Source organism: Lathyrus oleraceus, chromosome 5 (assembly GCF_024323335.1).
Source record: "Lathyrus oleraceus cultivar Zhongwan6 chromosome 5, CAAS_Psat_ZW6_1.0, whole genome shotgun sequence".
In the NCBI taxonomy this organism is placed as follows: Eukaryota; Viridiplantae; Streptophyta; class Magnoliopsida; order Fabales; family Fabaceae; genus Lathyrus; species Lathyrus oleraceus.
The window spans coordinates 437,635,123-437,642,048 of NC_066583.1; the positions used below are offsets into that span (position 1 = coordinate 437,635,123).

The window sequence follows — 6,926 nt, forward strand, 5'->3', positions numbered from 1 at the left end:
ATTGCATTCATAGCTCATAATTCATTCAAAATCATGATTTCAAAGTTTTTACTTGATTTCTGAAGGAAAAAAGCTTGCAGGTGAAATTAGGATTTGTTTCATTAAATCATAAGAACCTTTTTTTATGCAAGAAGCATTCATTTCATTTCATACGGCACATTACAATGTCCATATGCTTCTTTTCATTTCATACAGCACATTACAATGTCCATACCATAGACATACAAAATTACAAGATATTTGATTTGTGACCTACGGTTGACTTTGATAAACTATTGACTTTTTGGTCAATCAGTTGACTTGACCAAAGTCAACTGACTAAATTTTAATTATTTTAAGCTTATCATCTTACTTATGGTTAATTGCCACTTGCATTTGCTTCGAAACACACTATCATCACTTTCTCCAAAAGACTTTTCCATTGTAATGACCAAATGCACTTGGAATTCAACTTGAAACATGGAAGCTTTGGCATTCTGTTTTAATCATATTATATCCATAAGGCATGTACATATGCATTTGAAATGAAAGAACATTGGTTTGCATTACATTGAGTTGAGTTCATATAAGCCTTAGGAATTTTGTTTTAATCATATTATATCCATAAGGCATGTACATATGCATTTGAAATGAAAAAATATATTGGTCTGCATTACGTTGAGTTACAAGTTCATATGAGTTTGGCACTACATAAAAAAAACACGAATAACAAAAGCCCTCCCCAAAGTAGATTTGAGTCCTTCATAGGTAGGTCACATCCATGCACTGTCAGTGACGCACCGGGTTATGGAAATCCCGGTTTATCCTTTTACCGTCCTGGAAGATTTTAGTCTAATGCATCCTGGAACCAATTTCGGGGAGATTTTAGTCTAATGTTCAAGGTTCGCTGCCCAAAACATTGCACCAATGATGACCACAAGTTCACCTGCGCCTCATAGCTGCACAAGTCCACAAAACATTTCAAATCTGGGAAAAACAGCAAAACACAACCGCAAATAGAGAGAGAAGAGAAGGGAAGAGAAAATGGAGAGAAAAGTTGTGGCGGTGTGCTGCGTTGTGGGCTTCTTAGGGCTCTTATCAGCTGCAACTGTCTTTGCTACTGTAGCAACGAGGATTAAGGGTTATCAAATTCAGGTTACCTCTCCAAATCAGTGCAAGTACCTTTGAAGTCCAGCTCTTCCTCTTGGTTAAATGTGGCACTGTCTCTTATGATTTCCCAAATTATCATAAATCTCTGAACTGGATGCTTTTGTTGTAGAAGAAATTGGTGAATCCCTGATGACAGTTGGACGGTGGCACTGGCCAGCTTTGTTTTATCCCAGTTCACATATTTAATTGTGTTTCTCCTGTTTCTAACCGGTGATGTATTGAACGATCAACGTGGCAAAGAGAGTCTATATTTTGGAACCTACTACTATTATGTTGTCAAACCTGCAGCATTCCTTAACAACTTACCAAGCCAAAACACAAGCATAGGCCAAGTGGAATTCTGCACCAATCCAACAAATCAAATCACAACTCCATTTTTATTTCAAGCAAATAACAATCAAACCATCATAATAACAATTCCAGAAGTTTATCTAACAACCATTTCGAAATGCAGAACAAATTCATTGCAACATTTCTAACAAGTTCATTACACTAACAGTCCCTTATAACAATTCTCAAAGCAGGCCATGTGCATTTACCTGTCATGTTCACAGCAAAATGGCAATGTATAAACAAAGCCTCTACTAACCCTGAAACCAACCTTCCACAACAGGTTCAACAAACGTTTCAACCTACATAAATTCCCAAAACCAGAAGAATGAATAAGTTTTTTTATAACAGAAATCGATGTCAAGCAAGCAATACATACTGATTAACACAAGCCAATGTCACCTAATAATGACTAACTTCATTTAATAATTTAAGTCGACAATCATCTTCCAGATTTGGTATTAGCTTACTGTCACAGTAATAGCAGTTTTTAAAAAAAAAAAGAGGACAAAAACATTAAATCAACTATAGCAACAACAGGACACGGCGAACTCAAGCTTTAACAGAAAGTTGAGTTAACTGCACAAATCCTCTCCAACCAACAGAAATAACTGACTCACAACGAATCTAACCGAATTCACTAACCTATAACTAACTCCTAACTAACTTTCTAACAGAAATAACAATCAACAGAATGTCAAAACTAACTTCTAACCGCATCAGTTTCAGAATCTCGCCAATCCCAACCATAACTCAATCAACTATAAACTCTATAAATACATCATGGCACTCTGCATCGCAGATGGCTCATTCTGCAAATTTCCCATTATTTTCTACTCTGTAATCACCATAAACCCTGCAAAAGAAACCAAAAACAGAGTGAATTCCCTGAACTGATCAACATCTCCAAACATAAACCGAAACGCCACAATGATTGAAGAAGAAGAAGGTAGAACAAAATGCAACAGAAGGATATGCAAAACTGAAGGGTAGAGAGAAGCTTACCGGAGTCGCATCCGTTTCGCCACCGCATGGAAGCGCCTTTCGGAACCAAATTATGCACGGTTACAACGGCCTCATCGTGATTCACCTCACTTATCCAAAATCTCACACAACCTTTCGGACTTGGAAGAACCACATCAACGAATCACCACACATCTGAAGAGGGAGAAGTGCAAAACATTTTCCATCGACGCCGACTCTGCAAAATCACCTTGTCAGATTCATATACGGTAAGTCTTCAATCTTTAGTTTCGTTTCAAATTTGCGCGCTAAGGGAAATTGAGTCTCGATCGCAGGGTGACGACGAGACGCCACATATGTCACGTCCGTCGCATAGTTCATCTCCCATTGTTGCGAAGACGTGGATGGCACGCACAAAGGAGCAACATAAAAGATCAATGGGACTTTCGTCAAACACCTCGTGGGCAATGCTGAAGCCGCGATTTCATCTCCACTTCGATCAATCTCCCGTGAGATCACCTTCATCCTTGACTCTTATGGATCGGGATGTGTTTTCTTTGCCTTGGTGAGATCATAGATTTGAGACGGAAGTGTGAGGGGTAGGTGATTTATGCTCCCTTCGTCGGAACACCGTCGTCCTTGTTGACTCAGGTCGAGCTCGAGAGGGGAAGGATTGAGGCGAAGCTGACTGTATTTTATTCTTTTTTTGGAGTGTTTGCTTTGGGCTTTTGGCCCATACACATGGCCATAATATCAAAAAGCTATTCACACCCCATACATGCCCGGTGCAACTTTCCCTTGTGTTTTGAGTCGCAACATTGGCCGCTGGGCCTGAGAATGGGCCCACTCAGCCTTATTTCATTGTACACCCCTCCTAGTTCAGACTTGGATTTGTGGGCTTGTGGCTGAAAGCCCACACAATTTACTCTAGGAACCCCAGCTTGGCCCATACACCATTGCTGCTTGTTTCATGTTCGCTTTCTTTTTAATTATTTCTTCAACTTGAATTGATTAATTTCTTGCATAAAAATCAGTTTGTGGATTTAATTGTTTTTTTTTACTAATTAGATTTTTAATTAGAATTTAATTAGGTTTTATTTGAAATTGTGCTTAGATTTAATTAGGTTCTAATTAGGATTCAATTAGTTCTCAATTGAAGTTTGATCAAGAAGATAATGAACATCCTTGTAAGTTGACCATTTTACCCTTTTGAGGTTCATGTTACTATTTTAGCCACATAACATGACATGCTCCTTTAGGATTTTTTACTTTGAATTTTTAATCGAATTTTCAATACATGATCCCTTAGGTTAGTTTGATTAATTCTAACCATTAGATTAGGTTTAGCCTAGTTCTTAAAATCAAATCAAACATTCGATTCAAGTTGATTAAAAGTAATTTTTATCAATTAAATCCTTTGACATTGTATAATCCCACAGTTTAAGTTGAGTGACCAAAAGACCCTTGGTCACTTAATAAGACTTTCCTCTCTAAGCTGTGGAGCTCGAAGCCTCAAGTCATACTTTCAATCAAGGCATTCTCAATCGCACCAAATAGCAGATTATACAAGATAAATCAAAGGTTAACACTTGATAAATACGATTCAAATTGTACGATACGAGCCTTAAGTAATAGGGAATGATGAGACGAAATTTCTCTTATCCTTGTCTAGAGCGACTTTGGGTGCGAGGCGTAGGCCCTAGCTATTCAAAGAGTTCGCCCTTATTCATAGACTTTAGTGCAATACGAATCGAATAAACTACCAAGTCTTCTTCATACAAAACTACATCAACACAAGGAGTTACAAAGAAGATTCTTCCCCAATAACTTGTTAGTTATAAGAAGTATCATGCGCCATGTGCTTTAAGCAATAAGGAATTATGAGACAGAGTTTCTCCCATCCTTATCTAGAGTGACTTTGCATATAGGGCGTAGGCACTAGCTATTCAAAGCATTCACCTTTATTCATAGACTTTAGTGTGATCCTCGTTAATCAACTGTCAAGTTTGTCTCTTCATCACTACAACAGACGATAATGAAGTTTCTCCTCCAACAACTTGAAATTTAAGATGAGAATTACATGCCACGAGCCTTAAGTAGTAAAGAAGAATGAGATTGGAGCTTTCATACACTCGTTTTGGATATCTTTGGGTGCGGGACGTTTGGCCAATTGCTTATCATATCCACCTTTACTCATAGACTTTAGTGTGGTTCTTATCCAATAACTATCAAGTATATTCCACCCTTTCATTCCAATTATTCAATCACTTCACTTGCCTCCTTAATCACCTTGCTTTTAGCCCTAGTGGGATGAACTACGAAAGCTTTGATTTCCTTATTGCACTATAAGGATACGTAGGCATGAGAACCTAATTTCTTCGCGAGCTACCTTATTTATCAATCATTCATTCTTCATTCATCAATCAATATCATCCTTTTGAGATCAAATATACTTCTCCTTAGACTCCTTGTATATCCTTTTTGGATGATATAATGGTAGTCCACCTCATCAATCAAGAGTTGTTTATATCACCTCCAAACATTTAATTCAGTTTTTTTGGGTTTAGACACCACCTTGCTCTTTGATTTAGAGTATATCTCCTTCTTGGATCTAAGATAATATTCTTCTTTGATCTCGAACTGTTTGTTCCCCATCCAGTGATATATTGTTCCTTGTACACAACAATACTTTTTTTGGGCCATATCTATACCCTTTTAGGACGATATATCGACAGTCTGTCTTGTGAATCAAGAGTTATTTGACTGGCACCCAAACACTTAATTCAGTCTTTGTTTTTGGCTTTACCCTATAGCGGCAACCATGCTAGCCCACATACTGGTAAATGTCTGTTTGCTCTTTGATTCTAAGTTTCATCCATTTGTGGGTTCCCTTGATACCATTATGTTAGTGCAAGTTATACTTTTCCTCACTCTTCTCTCTCTTTGTTCTCGTAGTTCCACGAACTACGATTGCTCTGACTTTCTCATCCCACAATGAGAATACGTAGGCATGAGGATGCGAATCCTTGGCGAGCATACTTCTAATTATTCCTCCTTTGCCTTATGGCACCATTCATATCTTTCATGATCCATTATCTACCTTCTATCATTAAGTTGTTCACCTAGTGACATACTATTTCTTTGACACTGATACACAACTTTCTTTGGATACCCATATACACCCTTTTAGGACGATATAGCGGCAATTCGCATTTGTCCCTAAAGTTGTTTGGCTTATACCCAGACATTTAATTCTTTCTTTTTTTTTGCTAAATATCAGATAGTGGCAACCATGTTGGTCCACATATCGTTTAACAATGTTTCCCTCTACGGTGCAAATCCCATTTCTCTTATGGATTCCAATACACTTTCACCTTTCGGTTTCAAACAATACTTCCTCAGTCACTTGTTACCAAATCCTTTATTTTTGTGACTTTGGTCACTTCATTTCTTTCATCTCCATGATACATTCATATTCTACCTTCATTGACTCCATGTGATATACCAGTTATCTTTGAGCCAAATACACTATCTCTTTGGGCTCCATCTTGCATCACCTTGTGAACTAAGAGATGTTTGGGTCGTATCCCCAAACACTTATTTCTTCGTATTTTCGGCATTACCCTATAGCGGAAGCCATGCTAGCTCACGTACTGGTAAGAGCCACCTTACTCTTGGGTTCATGTTTTCACCCTTGCTAGAGTTCAAAACATAATCCTTTGGTTCATACCATATTGTTATCACGACATTCTTTTCACCTCCTACCACTAGTTCTTTGAACTACAGAGCTCTGAATTCCTCATAGTGCAATGAGGATACATATGCATGAGGGCCCTAATCCTCAATGATCACCTTACCTATTTTCTTTCCTTTCCCCATCCTTTTGTGAGTAATCTTTAGATATCACACCCATTTGAGCGAGAATAATCAAAATGGTTCCCATGGAGTACCATGGATGTTTGGGGTGTTAATACATTCCCCTTGCATAACCGACTTCCTTACCCATCATATCTCTTTCCTCTGGGTTTTATCGATGTTTTCCCATTCCTTCGGGAATAAATAAAGTTCATTGGCGACTCTGTTGTATGTTCGAGCATGTGATACATTCAGGTATATTTCCGCTAACTTCACCTATAAGGTCTCCCAGAGTCATCGACTCGAAATGAAAATGCCCTGCTGTAGTGAATGCTCACAAGACAAAAGTACTTCCAGGTGAATCTAGTCTGGGTGTGGCTCTCGTGACAGCCTAACGCGCGAAACGCAGGTGTACACGACTATCCACGAATATATCATGTGTGTATACTAATCCTGGGTATAGAGTTTCACTCATATAGTATCATCCCTAACCTAACAACAACATGTATAAATATCTAGTGTAACAGAATATGCATAAATGTAAAGCAGTAAAATAAATGATGGATAATATATGTAACACCCTTCTAAAATACCCCAAATATTTAATTAAAAATAACAACATGTCAATC

At 37.9% G+C, this 6,926-nt stretch overlaps 1 long non-coding RNA gene across 2 annotated transcripts; it reads right to left on the bottom strand.

Annotated features, from left to right (window-relative positions):
* Positions 1 to 525: 525 nt before the first annotated feature.
* Positions 526 to 3,129, bottom strand: LOC127085301 (uncharacterized). Of its 2 annotated transcripts, none has more exons than XR_007789076.1 (4): positions 2,485 to 3,129; positions 2,195 to 2,335; positions 1,689 to 1,781; positions 526 to 1,489 (listed from the first exon to the last, which is right to left on the bottom strand). It is a non-coding gene; the product is annotated as an uncharacterized LOC127085301 (long non-coding RNA). The 2 variants fall into 2 exon arrangements; XR_007789075.1 differs by having other exon boundaries at positions 2,188 to 2,335.
* Positions 3,130 to 6,926: the final 3,797 nt, after the last annotated feature.